Source organism: Alexandromys fortis, unplaced genomic scaffold (assembly GCF_014885135.2).
Source record: "Alexandromys fortis isolate MF-2015 unplaced genomic scaffold, M_Fortis_MF-2015_v1.1 scaffold_6, whole genome shotgun sequence".
NCBI lineage: Eukaryota > Metazoa > Chordata > Mammalia > Rodentia > Cricetidae > Alexandromys > Alexandromys fortis.
In genome coordinates this window covers 1971773-1987285 of record NW_026067902.1, presented here as the reverse complement: position 1 = coordinate 1987285, position 15513 = coordinate 1971773, and positions in this window count along the sequence as shown.

Here is a 15513-nt window from a genome sequence, read left to right as displayed (position 1 = left end):
TATATAATCATTTCAGTTGTCTCAATAAAGCAGAAAATTGATCTATGATTTGGTAAAATCAAATATTAACTACTCAGGAAGTTAACTTGGACTATTTCTGTGTGTTCGTCGGATGAGCCCATGTAAACATATCATTCTATAAACGTCATTCATTATAATCATAAATCACTTCCCCCAAATCTATCCTTTTGCTTAATGCATCTGTTCTTGGATACCTGGAGCAGAAGCATCCCTACAGAATGTGGGAAGAGTTCTCCCTCTCATCTGGATTGACCTGATTCGGACCTGTGATTTGAACTGTAATGATAGAGGTCTTCTCAGAGGTAATTTGTAGTTAGGCCAAAAACATGTAAAGCTGTATGCAGCCATAATGTCAGGTGAATTCTAGTACTGACGTTTCTGATTCAGAAAGATCTGTGTGGGCTAATGAATAGATTAAAGGAAGTCAGTCTGAAAAAAAAAAATCAAGAAGAAAGTGAAATAAGGAATATGGTCAGAACATTAGTGAGTTGTAGCAGCAAGAGAAGCGAGAAGAGAGAGGTGCTCAATTCAGGCCAAGGCCTAGTAAATCGATGTGAACATTACACCACACAGTCTGAGAGAATTCCTTAAATTCCTGTAATAATTCCCATTGGTTATATAATGAAATCCAACCTTTACAAAATATAAATAAATTCAAGGCAACATAGAGATTTTTCTACAGGAATTAAGAATCCAGAAAACATATGCTAGTCCAGAGGATGCTGTTTCTACAGAGTTTAGCTAGAGAGTTTGGGCCCCTTCATTCTTTGGTTGACCTCATGTTTTTCTGATTTCATCTGGCCTTTCTAAAGAATTATAACACAAAAAGAGCGCTCACCATGGAAGAATCACATATTCTGATGATAAAAGAAGACTGTCAAACAAGTTTTTTCCTCCTAGCTGTGAACAAAAACCTTGTAACATTTATAAGCACAGAAATCAGCACCCCAGCCTGTTTCTATAACAAATTGAGTCTGTTATAGAATTGAAGCAACTAAGATTGAAACAGCCACAGATAATTATTAAGCATGGCCTCAGATATCAGTCTGCTGGTTCTTCTCTTGATGAAAGGATGACGGAGGCCAATATCAGGGAGTTATTGGTATATGACTACCAATTCACCACTCACTGAATTAATGTCATAAGAATGGTTGTTCCTGAGTCTGTGGTACCAAGCGGACAACTGTATGAGTCTTGATTGATCTACAGGTTGTGAGGTCTGCACTCATGAGCACTCTCTCCTACATGTGTGAGGTTAGGATGGCTCACTCTACTCAAATAATCTGGGCTGGGATATATGAGTCTCATTCTCTAGCAGCCAACTTGGGGGATTTAAAAGAGTAAATAAAGTTTCTCAAAAGTCACAGCTGGGATGTAACACATCCACTGAATTCAGCTAGTTATGGTTCACCACAAAGCAAACATGGATTAAAACTTGTGGGAATTCCATCATTTCTGGATGGGAGGAGCTGTTCTTGGTTGATATAATGTGCCTGAGTACCATATCTTCTGAGATTAAAGACTTCCATCTCAGAGTAAAGCTACTTAAGACACACAACATTGGCGGGCAGGGGCTCAGGTAAATTAACAAGATGCTCTAAAGTAAGGTGAAATATTCTGTCCTGCAGGGATGCTCATTAAGATCGGAACATAGGCAAGTCAGAATCTTCAGGAAGTCACGGAAACTGACCAACTGGACTAGGCTTCTCCCTTCTCAAGCACCAGACCAGGCGAACTGCTTAGAAGAAGCAAAAAAAAAAAAAAAAAAAAAATCAGGGCTGTCGGGAAGAGGCATAGACCAACTGAGCTGCTTGAAAAGGCTCAGACCAACTGAGTTGATAAGGATACTTTCCAACCTGTTGAGCTATCTGTAGGATGTGCTGTGCACTTACGGAAGGTTTCCAGCTTCCATAAGATGTCACCCCCGCCAGGGTAGACTTTTGCTAACGCAACAGTCTTTGAGTCATTTATGCTTCTGAATGCAACCCCTTACTGATACTTCTGCAAGTAACCACAATAAAATACACTGGCTTATCAAAATGAAACTTGGTGGCACCCTTACTTTGGTCTGACATCATTTTCCTGTCTAGTGTGAGCATTATCAAAGGGTATAAAGTGAGAGCTCTATTTGTGTGAATATTGAAAATTGAGAAGAATAGGATATCATTTGTATCATTACCACCTCACTGCATTTCTTATTGCATTATAACTAACAAGCAAAAGTCCAAGTCCCCTCTAACTTCTCTGTAACCATTCTTAAATAGCTGTACGCTAAGGAAGGAAAGCTGATGAATGATCCCATTTCATATTCATGACACCTCACCTCAAGTGTAACCTCAGTGATAACTGAGAGTTCTATAATTGCCTAACTAATTTCTTTCTGCTTCCTCTTCCTTCTCCCCCATCCTTCTCTTCCTTGTCACGAAACAGTCATTTTACATTTCCTCATTTTAATCAACACAGTAATACATGGCCACTTCATCTTTCTCTGTGAGTGACTTCTTCACTGAGCAAGCAGAAACAAAGAGAGACTCTGTCTTCCAGAGTATCCAATTCACCTATGATTTTGAATAGTGCTCATGCCTCCTTCCTCTATTGATTTCATTCCCTGTACTCAAGTTAGTGCTGGACTTCTTCATCACTTGGCCCCTCAGGGAACAAACTCTGCCAGATGCTTATCTCCGTCCTGTATCTCAGCTTCTCCCTTTACATAATCATTCTTGGAACTAAATAAACATTCTGTTACTGAATATATTTCACCACCACGAAATCTCCTTTTAACCCTATTTCCCTCCACCCTGCCATATAATTTTTTCCTAAACTTTCTGTAGTAAATCTTTAAAAAACTTTAACCTTTTCATTCTCTGCTTTCTTGTTCAGTCATTGTACTCTCACTAAAATCACATTCATCAAGATTGTGCATGACCTTAAGTTGATAAGTACAGCCAACACTGAGTTCTCTCATAAATTCATTGACTCTATTTGAACTGAAGGACATCTGCTGAGACATTTTGATGCCTGGAAAGTTGGATGCCACTGAAGGAGATTGCCTCAGGTGGCCTTTAACATGAGAATAAAGGTACCAAATATGGTCACATAAAAGTTTCATTGAGTCGTTGGCTTTCAAATTCTTGTCTCACAAATTTCAAGAATAAAATTCATGGACCACAACGGAGTGAAGTTTAGAAAGAAGAATTTTATTTTAGTAATAAATAAGGTGGCTATGCTGTTAGCAGGATCATGTTCCAGAAAATGGTGTACCACTGAGTTGTTAGTCCAGTAATTATACACAGGACGAATGGCAAACACTGGGATAAAATTTGGGAGGAAGTCAGGCGACTTTGCACAACGATGAGATATCTAGGTGCCTTCCCCCGGTTCTGGTAATACTATAAACTATAGCTTTCAGATAAAAGAATGGTTCTTTAGGAGAAGTAACAAGGAACCACAAACCAGAACTCTGTTCTGGCATTTCTGCCATCTAGAAAGGACATTCATGAAACTGCTGCTTTAGGATCCTTGCCCTACTTAACCAGTGTCCCTAGTTCTTGTTCTCACCACATTTTTTTTAAGATTTTTTTTTATTTATTGTATACACAGTATTCAGCCTCCTTGCATGCCTGCAGGCCAGAAGAGGCCACCAGATCTCATTACAGATGGTTGTGAGCCACCATGCGGTTGCTGGGAATTGAACTCAGGACTTCCTTAAGATCAGTCAGTGCTCTTAACCTCTGAGCCATCTCTCCAGCCCCCACCACATTTTAAGATGGCTTCTGACACAATGCATTTCCTGTGTTCTCTCCTCCTACCTTGTGATCTCAATTCTGTACTCAAAATCACTATTAAGATATTAATATCTATTAGATACCACGATTAGATAACACAGTTGTAAATACTGAATATTCAAAGCAGCTTGTGTTCTGAGGACCAGTAGCAGTGCCATCATTTTGGGAGACGGTTAAAACTCACAGCCCCTGTGCAACACAATCTGCATTTTAACAAGATCCTCAGGTGCTGTTTATGTACTCTCAAACTGTGTTAATGTTGCTGCCGGCTGATCCACCTGAGTAGTTCTCTAACTGCTCTGCGTAGAAGAAATCATTCTTCAGGGAGGTCTAAATTATCTAACACCAGTTCCTCAGTGTTTCAGCTCTGTTTTACTGAACTCTCACACCCCACACGTCAGGATCCAATACTGTTACTTCCCCTTAATTGTTCTTTGACGTTGGTCTACCTCAGGCTGAGAGCTCCAGTTTGGGATTACTCCAAATATAAGGTCACTGGCTCAGTTTAATGACAAGTCTCTTAGTGACTGTAAATCTACTTGGGATGACAGTTTTGAAAAGCATCCAGCTCTGTGTATGCAGAGTTCTGTCCCCTGCCAAGAGGATGCTGTGGAAGAGTCCACATGTTATCCGTGGTATGTTCAACAAAATTTGACGAACTGGGGTAATAGTTGGTCATATAGTTTTCATGTTCAAAGAAGGACTGTGTGCTGATCTTACAAACAATTTCTGACGGTCTCGTCTTCCTTGTGGAATAGAAGGATGAAAAATGGAAGGGAGAAGTACAGCATACCACACCTCACATTTCCGTTTTATCTATATTTCAGTTCATTTTGGGGAAGAAAAAAACTGCAGTGTATTCTCTCAAGGGCATTCATTATTCATTGTAAACCATTATGTAGATGATGAGAATACATTACCTGAGAGCAATTATCTCTCTTAAGGACACTCAGCTAAGAGCTTTTCTAATATATATATATATATATATGTATATATATATATTATATATATATAGGAAATTGCAAACAAAATATGGTTCATAGGTATGAGATGGAGGAGTTTCCTTTTCTATTTGTGTGTGTGTTATCTCACTTTCTCTGTCACCAGAACTCCTGTGTCTTCTTTCCAGTCTAAGAAATAGACTGTTTAAGTTATATTAAATACTATAAATTTAATAAAAAGTTTTGATTTCTACTTTGCTTATATCATCAATATTGGTTTACAGGAAATAAAAATATAAATATTGGAAATATATTCATTCCTTGTCAATGGTCCAGGAGCTTTACCCAGTAGACTTCACTGAATGGGATGAGAATACAGAAGTGGATGGAGCATATACCCTGCCTTCCATTAGTGTGACACATACAGAGAACACTAGTATCATAGAGACAAAGTATAGGGGAGAAAAATCAGAGGTAGACACGAACACTGTTAAGATCTATGCAACGGAGTGAAAGAAAAGAAAGACAATCTGAGCAAATGGTCAAAAGAATCCCATGTAAGAAAGTAGTTTTTAGGCTAATATGTAGAGTTAGATAAAATTTGAAAATAATAACACTGTTCATATGGAAAATTCTATTAAAAATGGAAGAACTGATTTTTAAGGAAAAATAGAAAAGGTGCAATAAAATATTAATCCATTTCTATGTTTGAAATAATTCCATTTGCATTTTTCCATGGGGACAAAGATTAGATAAATAGCCAGAAGGAAACAAAGAAGAGAAAAAGAAGCTAAATTGTAATATCTCTTGCCCATGGAAACAATAGACGGATAAGACAGACTTACTAATTTTATTTTAATAAATATATACTATATATATACATATTCCACTCAAAGTATATTTTTTTCTCACTTAATAAGTCTTAACTATGGCTTTCTCTCTCTCTGCTCCTCCCAGTTCCTTTCCACCTCCCTTCCCATCCGAGTTCACTCCCTTTCTGTCTCTCATTAGAAAAGAACAGGCTTCTAAGGATAATAATAAAATACAACAAAAATAAAATGTACTAAGATAAAATAAAAACTACTACATTGCCATTGGCAGAGACAAACCAACAGAAAGAAAAGAGCCTAAGAGAAGCCACAAGAATCAGAGACTCACTAGTTGGTAAACACAGATTTTTCCATCGAAGCACAAAACTGAAAGCCATAATATATATGCAGGGACATGGTGGAGACCTGAACTTGCTGCTTCAGTCTTTGTTTGCTTATATGAGATTTGCTCACGTTGATTTAAAGGGTCTTGCTTTTCTCGTGTCCTTTCCTACGTTCTTCCCTCCTCATTTTCTGAGGGGTTGGTTCCTGAGCTCTGGGCGGGGGGGGGGGGGGGGGGGGGGGGGGGGGGGGGGGGGGGGGGGGGGGGGGGGATTTTGATGGAGACATCTCCTTTACTGCTGAGTCTTCCAAAGCATCTTACCTCTGAATAATGTCTGTCTGTGGGTCTCCATATTTCTTTCCATATGCCGCCGGAGGAAGTTTCTATGCTGATGGCTGGACAGGCACTGATCTATAAGCAAGTAGAATGTCATTAGGAATCACTCTATTGCTCTGTTCTCTTAGTAAGAGCCCTATTGCTGAAGTCAAATTTGGTTTTAACCTAGGTACATGAGCCATCTAGTCTCAGGTTTTTGGTTACCCAAGCAGTGTCATGTATGGGATCCATCTTGTAGAGTGGGCCTTAAATTAAATTGGATTTTGGTTGGCTCCTCCCACAAGCTTTGTGCCGCCATTGTCCTAGTGTATCTTGTAGACAGAACACCATTGTTGAACAAATGGGTTTTTTTTATGGTTTGGCTGATGTTTGTGTCTTTTTTGGTATCATGTGGAGTATATTCCTATTCCAAAGACACTGGGACATAAGGGTGAAAACTCTACATAAGCACCAGTTCAGCTTCTCCGTGTTCAATGAGCTGTGTTGATATTGTCTTCAGCAGTAGGGTTTGCAATCAGTTTGTGGAGAACAACCTAAACGTCTTGACAAAGACCTGGGTTGTTTGGGGATTCTCATGGGACCCGTTTGGCCAACAACTCATTTAGATGTAACCCAACCCCTATGGCCATTTTATTTCATTAAGTGTGTGTGTGTGTGTGTGTGTGTGTGTGTACACGCACACGTGCATGTGTGTGCATGTGCGTGTGTGTGCAATCCATGTGGATTCATGTGTGGAGATCAGAAGATAAATTTCGGGAGTCACTTCTGTCCTTTCATTGTGGATCTGGGCATTGAACTAAGGTCATCAGAAGGTGCTGCAAGCACTGTTATCTACAGGGTCATCTCTCCGACTGAGTAATTTTGCTTTAATGCCATAAAATAGCCTCAATACTGGACAATAGCAATGACTTGTACGGGTTTTCCTTTGCTCTGTGGTAGTTTCCTGATGTCTCTGGATCATTCTTTGTTGGAATGTTTTTCTTCTCTCTCACTGTCATGTAGGACTTCAGAAAGACTTTTTCTACATCTCTGATACTTCTCCATGCTTTAACTTTGGGTAGTGTGTATTTGTCCTTAGTGACCTTGAGCCTTCTCCACCATTTCCATACTCTTCATTCCATGCAACAGATCAGCCCCCCGTTACTTCAATCATATGAATAGAACAGAACTTTAACACAGAATTAAAAAATAGATAGAGTTTAAGAGTATTACAACATTGTTTTTAAGTTTAGCCTTAGTAACATTTCCAGAATGGAAGCATGAAGGAAACTATTGGTCAAGAAGACTGGAAAGGCAAAACTTACCAATGCAAGGACAATATTCTTACTAAAGTAAAAATACCTCTTCAGTGAAACAGTAGTAACATAAAAAATAAAGAGTCCTAGTATTGGTGCAAACATATTAATTGAAGAATCTCCTGGAAATGCGCATCCTTCAGAAGAAACTAAGTTTTGACTGATAAAGAATTCGTGGAAACTCTCATTTCATACTCTAACTTGTGTAGTTAAGATTCATGTTATATGAAACACACATATCTCTTAAACTTGTTTTGCTTTTCTGATAGCAATAATCTAATACTAAAACAAATTGATTTTTCCAAAGCCTCCAAACATATTTATATCTTTCTTCTTATAATATTGGACATTTTTTGGCAGATGAGGCTGAAAACAAAAATGTACTTGGGCAGCTGGGCACTCTTCCTTCGCTCCCATTAGTGATTAAGCATTTCCTTGCGGCAGGGAATGAGCCTGAAGTTGGCATTTAATTGACAATGTAAACATTTTGAGTAAAAACAAGAACCTGAGTGGGAAGGAAAAAAAATGCCCACAAGAAGCATATTGCATTTATCATCTCAGGAGGAGGCCATCTCCACACCTTTTTCCAAAGGGAAGGGTCTGAGCTATATGCCATGAATAAGTAGTTCTCCTCAAGATCTTTGCTTCTAAATGGAGCTAAGCACAACTGAGCCTCTAAGTTGTGTTTCTCTTTCAAGGCAGCACAAAAATCTGTATCCATTTATTTTGTCTATTCGCAGCATATATATATATATATATATATGTGTGTGTGTGTGTGTGTGTGTGTGTGTTTAGTAGCATTTTATATAATATATATATATATATATATACACACACACACACACACAATAAAACACACCTTTCTATTCCAAACTCATATCCTTGCTTGTGCTTGTTAAGTCTGCCCTCTCCTATCTTCAAATCTCTCATACTATTACTTCAGACCTCAGTTACTTCTTAAGGTGTATGTGGGAGGGAGAAGGAAGCCTCATCTGTGTTTAAGTAGTGGCAAGTTTAGCAATGTTTTCAAGGTGACACTTCCTGCATTTCTTAGGCTATAGATTGAAAGCTTTTTGCATTTGTAAAATGCTGCATCCACAAAAAGAAACAGTGTCAAGAAGGAAACCACCTGATTTGTCTAAAACTCTTGATTAGTTTGAAATGTCTGCCGTTGGCAGTTTGAAAGATGTTACCAATAAATGAGAAGTTCCAGGCTCTACTCTGAAACTTGCCTGCAGCTCAGAACTTTTAATATTTATAGGGCATGACCTCCAACTGTCAATGATCGCTTACTTTCCACAAAGCTATTCTGGGGCAAATGTCAGTTGCTGGAGGAGCCAAGAACACATTAGGCTTTGGATTCAATATTGTGCTTACAGCGGAAGGGAAGTTTTACCTGCGTGTGAACAGTCATTGCTTTGACCAACAATGAACCACTTGGGCTTTGTCAGGAACTGGTGATGATACCAGGGCTTTATAACCTTCCAACTATCAGAACGTTATCCATTCAAAAGAACAGCCCCGTCACTTATATAAGTGGCATTTTAGAAACATGAAAACCCAAGCCTTATGATTATATAAACAGTTGGGTAAAATAAACCAAAGGGTAAAAGTGTTTATGAAGACTATCCTCAAGTGTTCAGTAATGTAGCTTCTTTGTTTAAACTGGAAGAATGTTCATATTTGAAGAAAGTACCCAGATTCTTAAAAATGAAGTATGACCTGGAAAGAAGATGGATTCTTCTGTTAAACCAAATACAAAATATCAGGACCTACAGCAATCTTGACAAGATATAAAACCTAGAAAATCAGTACAAATCAGGACTCTCAGGACTCCATGGATATTTTGAGATTATTCTGAGCTGAGTTATTTTTTTCAGAAAATGCATATGAGTATTTGCATATTTTAGAAAAGCAAAGGAACTCATTATAATACAGTTAAGTAGTTCTCAAACTTCCCAGTGCTATGACCCTTTAATAGAGTTCATCATGTTTGTAGAGACACCCCATACAATTATTTTTGTTACTACTTCATAACCCTAATTTTGCTACTGTTATGTATCATAATACAAACATTTAATATATGACCCCCATGAAAGGGTCATTTGACATCCCCAAAGGGGTCAACCTATAGATTGAGGACCGCTTGTGTAGTTTCTTCCTTTGCAAGTCTGGACTGGACTAATGAGCACAGGAAATATACAGAAGCAGTTGGCAATTTAGTCTCAAGTGGATTGTGGATGTTGGTGCACCTAAGAGTTAGAGGCAGTGCAGTAGGCAGTGAGAGTTTAGTGTTGTTTCCCACAAAGCATGAGTTGGAGTCTTATCCCCAGGGCAATAGTGTTAAAAAAAAAAAAAAAAAAACAGACCTTTGAAAGGCACCAGGACTGTGTGGTTCCACCCTCATGTGCAGATTAAGGCTGAATATAAAAATACTTGAGGCTGCAGTTGAGTCTATTACTTTCTGAATCTCATACTGTCTCAGTCCTCTGCCTTCCACCATGAGATGAAAGCGAAGAAAGATGAGCACACCAACCTCAGACGTCTCACCCTTTAGAACTGTGAGAAATCTGGTTTTTTTCTTAGTAAATTATGCAGGCTTTGACACACTGTCAGAGCCACATGCAAAGTTATTTCACCAGTCATCAAAGCCCACACTGTTATCCCATCCCGATCATTTTGATGAAGCATCAAAGGTTGGTACTGAGATGGGAACTTTCATTCAACAAATGCTTAGTAAGAACATTCTATGTGCCTGTTTCCTTTAGGCATGCAGGATATATCAAGGCTCAGAGAGGTGCAGAGGCCTTTGTATTCATTAGTTTATCTTCAGGTAAGGGAGGGGGAACAATAATTGAATAAATAAATAAGCCATAATAAAATCAATTGTTAGTTGAGGTTAGGAAGCAATTTTAAAAGGTGATATTTGAAGAAAAAATTAATGCAAGTAAGAGAGATACCCAAACAGCTAACTTAAAGAATATTGGTGGAGGGAGAGAAGTCATGATGATAGTCAGCATATTTGAGGAGGAGCCACAGGCCCCTGTGCTGGAACTGGACTGAGGGAGGGAGTGGCTTCAGAAAAACAGTGGAAGGAGAATGGAGCATTTTATAGAAGATTTGCCTGCCATTTTCTAACTTTGTTTGTCTAACTTAAGCTTTGAAAGGTTTAAAAGGTTTCTTTAATTAAGAATGAGCCATAATAAGACTGGAGTACAGGTGTTTCTGTTAGTAGGTGTTTCCAACAATTCTAATGAGAGGAAGGGGCCAAGTCCCAAGTGATAACACAGGTCAAGGGAAGGGGTCAGATTCTGACAATGTTTACAAAGCTAAAAGACAGAGTTCATCCCCCAATTGCTCGAAAGTAGGGATGAAAACAGCCAAATCAAGAACACCTAGAAGACTTCCCTCTTAGTTAGCTGGAAAGAAGATGTTGATGTTTAACTGAGATCTAACTAACCGTTTCAAGGGGCAACTCTGAGGAGAAAAAAGCTGTTAAATAAACCGCAGCTACACAGAGTCTAAAATGTCTTAGACATGCAAGTAGAGATAGTGGCGATCTGGAAACAGAAGCTCAGGAGTAAGATTTAACCCAGGGCCATGAGCACAGGGTGGGCACTGAAAGGCAGGGACAGAAGTATTTTAAATATCTCAGTTACCAACTGTTACAGAAGGACTGGGGAATGTACAGAACCTGAGATTTTAATAGCACCTCCTCCACATCTGAGTTGGGCTAGCCTTTGCTAATTTGCTATCAGTCAGCTCTTATAAATCTATTAATAAAGTGTAATATCTGGATTTGAGTCCCCCCAAAAGCAGAGGTTAAGATGGGGAATATGAGAGAGCAATTTACTGGGAAAGCGGGACTGAGCCATGAAGATACTAGGAAAGCTGGTGGTTTCAGCATTGACTGGGTTTCTGTCCTTCCTGGTTCCCACAGTCATTAAGTCCCAAAGAAATCACACAGAGGTCTACATTAATTATAAACTGATTAGCCCAGTACTTTAGGCTCTTCTTATTAACTAATTCTTATAACTTATATTAGCTCATGTTGAAATATGAAGCGGCGGGGCTGCGTCCCCAACACCCCGGCCGCTTGGCTAGCTCATGCCCGAAATAACAACACGCAAACGGTATTCATTTAAGGAACTGCTTGGCCCATGAACTCTAGCCCTTACAGGCTAATTCTCGCACCTGGTCTAGCCCATTTCTAATGATGTGTGTAAGCACCCCAAGGTGCGCTTACCGGGAAGAGTCTAGCCTAAGTCCATCCGGGATTGGAGGAGCTTCATTGCGTGCATCTGCCTGGGAGAGCTGAGCATGGCGTCTCTGCTCCAGCAGAGCTGTCAGGTCTCTCCAGGAGCAGAGCAGAGTCTGACCTCACTTCCTCTTCTGCCCAGAATTCTATTCTGTTTACTCCTCCCATCTATGTTCCAAGCTGAGGCCAAGCAGTTGGTTTATTATAACTTAACCAATGAAATCAACAGATTGATATATGACACTCCCACATCAAGCTCATATTTCTTGTCTACGTTAGCCACGTGGCTTGGTACCTTTATAAACAAGGCATTCACATCTTGCTTCCTCTGTGGCTGGGTCACGACTGCAGACTGTGCTTCCGTCTTCCCAGCATTCTCATTGCCCTGCCTCTACTTTTTAGCCTGGTCACCTCACCTATACTTCCTGCCTGGCTACTGGCCAATCAGCATTTTATTAAAAATAATACAAGTGGCAGGATAAAAGACCATTGTCCCACAGCAAGCTGGACTTGATGTGCATTTCTGCAGCTAGAGTGACAGCGCAGTTTGTCCCATCTGAAGCCAAAGATACTGTAGCATATCACACGTGATCATAACCAATGCCACCCAGATTCACTGTGGAAATTAGACAGGTAGAGTGACTCACATTACAGCTCTTCTGTGAAAGATTCTGGCCTTCCCTTACTACAATCCTAACATTTAATAGGTGTGTCTCCTGTTGGGGGAGCCTGCTTGTTCATCCCGGCCACCTAGGACAGAAAGAATCACACAGAAACTATATTATTTAAATCACTGCTTGGCCCATTAGCTCTAGCTTCTTATTGGCTAACTCTTACATCTTAATTTAACCCATCTCCATTAATCTGTGCATCACCATGAGGTCATAGCCTACCAGCAAAGTTTTAGCACGTCTGTCTCTGGTGGCAGCTCCATGGCTTCTCCCTGACTCTGTCCTGCTTTCTCCCAGCATTCAGCTTAGCTTTCCCTGCCTACCTAAGTTCTGCCCTGCTATAGGTCCAAAACAGTTTCTTTATTCATCAATGGTACTCACAGCATACAGAGGCGAATCCCACATCATCCTCCCTGTCTCCTGTGTGTGTGTGTGTGTTTAAACTGGTATATAAGTACACAAAGGTCAGAGGAGGACATAGTATGCCTTCACTGTCCATATGATTTTTAAAATACATTTATTTATTTTGTGCATATTTTCAGCTCATTTGGATAGCCTATGGATTTCTGAAGTTTGCCTTGGACCTTCCCTGGGATTACACATATCTATGGCCATACCCAGCTTTTAAGAGAGTTCTGGGGATTCAAATTCAGGTCTGCTCCAGGCCTATTTTTTCTCTTGATCAATAAATGGTTTTCTGGATTCACTACTGATTATATATACATGTATTATATAATATTACTGATTATATATGGAATATAAATGTATGCTTATGCATATATATACACACAATCTTCCATAAGAATTTATATAGAGATTATTATCCACACACTTAAAAACACAACCTGTATCGTTAGGAATGAAACTACAAGCATGTTTCTCTTTACAAGAAACTGAGGCTGACAACATGTTTGATTCACCATTGCTGAGAAGAGCACTTCCCTTCCACAACCAAACATCTACTGGACATTTAAAAATGCTTTGTTTTCCTGTAAGAACTCTGATTCTCAGCAAACTACATTAAATGTACACAAGCAAATGGAGAAATGCATTCTAATTTTTTTTCTATATTGTTTGTCTAGAAATCAAGGCATTTAACCATTAAATTAGAAAAGGGCACAATGGTCAATGGACAAGGATAATTATTTTATCCAGGAAGTACTAAGATTGACGTAGTACTTTGCCTCTGTTTATTGTCTGAAGCAAAGAGAGGATGTTCTTTGTTCTGATTAACCATCTTCATTGTCAAAATTTGTTTGAAAGTCACCATAAATTGTCCTCTTTTATGTCTGCAAATGAGGGTTTTGGGTGAGGCCCTACCTCTAGTCATTCTGCATGTAAAAGAACTTCATCCATTTGATCTGGGGACCAATGAGATATTTTCATTAAGAGAAAATTTATGATGAGAGCTACTAGACAAGGAATGAAGAGGAAGGTAGCATAAGACCTGAGTTGCACACTTCCTGGCTTGAAACTTTAGAGTGGTATATCCACATGCTAAAATGCAAAAATCACTACTTAGGTTATGCCTGTCAGTACTCAGGTTATGCTTGTCAGAACTAAATCAACCAATAAATGTCAGACAATTAGAATGGTGACATCTAATTGGGATAATATAAAATATATGTAATACATGGTCTTTCATGTTTCATGATAGAAAGCTTCAAGAAGTCAAAGAAGTAACTATCTGATGAGCTGAAAGATGCTGAGGGTTCTCAGGTGCCTCAGATTTGTCGGTGAGGAGGGTACTCATCAGATCCAACACATGAAAGATCCTGAAGGATAACCTATTGAACAGGGCTCCTTCAACAAGCTTGCCCTATGCCCTTCCTCCTCTGCATCTAAGGTAGTTTGACTGAGAAGGGGCCCATAGGCTCATACGTATGAATATGTGGTTCCTCAGCGAAACTGTTTGGTGTGGTTAGCAGGTATGGCCTTCCTTGCTAGAGGAGATGTGTCACTTAGAATGAACTTTGAGATTCCAAGAGCCCAACCATTCCTACTTAGCTGTCTCTACCTCATGCATTTAAATATATGTAAGTTCTCAGCTATTGTTACAATGCCATGGCTCCCTGCTTGCCACCATGCTTTCTATTGTGATGTTATAAACTCAAACCTTATGAAAACTATAAGCCATGAATTAAAGGCTTTCTGTTTTCAGTTTCTTTGGTCAGAGTGTTTTATCACAGGAGTGGAAAATTAACTAAGATGCTGTCCTTTATAGTTTGTGAAATTAACTGCCAAATTCCTGAGTTCTGTGAATCCTAAGAGCCATTAGTCAAGCTGTAGTAGGTCATCATAGGAACCCGAGTACATAGCTGGCAGCAGAGTGATGTTTTAGGGGCTTGGACTTGTGATCAAAATCTGAGTCAAGGGCAGTCTCAAAAGACTTTGTGGAGATCAGGCTATGCTCTGCTCTAAGTTACTCCCCATTGCATAGAGTAAAAGCTTCAGGCTGTTGCTTGTCCCAAGTGACTCCATTTTACAAATAGCATTTTGCTCATTTTGAGTGCAAATGCGGAGACAGGATGGCTCTACATCTTGTTTACGCAAGTAAACAACTACAATCTGTCCAGGACAAACTATGGCACAGGCAGTTAAGATACTCATGCAGATAGAATATTCTGCATGTGAAGTTACCATATTTAATCAGACCATGTAGAGCCAGCCATGCATGCAGAGCATATCAGAAAAAAATAAAGAAAGAAAAAGAAAATACCAAAGAGCTTACCAGACAAGAAGATCAATAATCATCCAATCACTCCACAGGGATCTATAAAATGGGAACCATTTAACACTAGTGCGGAAGCACCCACTGACATAATCAGACTATCTACTGCAGGTGTCATGAGACTGACAAGCAAAAAACTCCTCACTCTCCTCCTGGAGATTCAGTCTCCTTGCTTGATGCTATTCACTCAAATTGCCATTCATCTAGACTGAGTTCTCTTGCTTTGAGAAGTTCTGAATCTCACACTGAGCCTTCTCTGTGTATCTCAAGCACTCAGTGACTGGCGTCATCAGTATGTTAGTAGAATATCTAGCTAACCACCT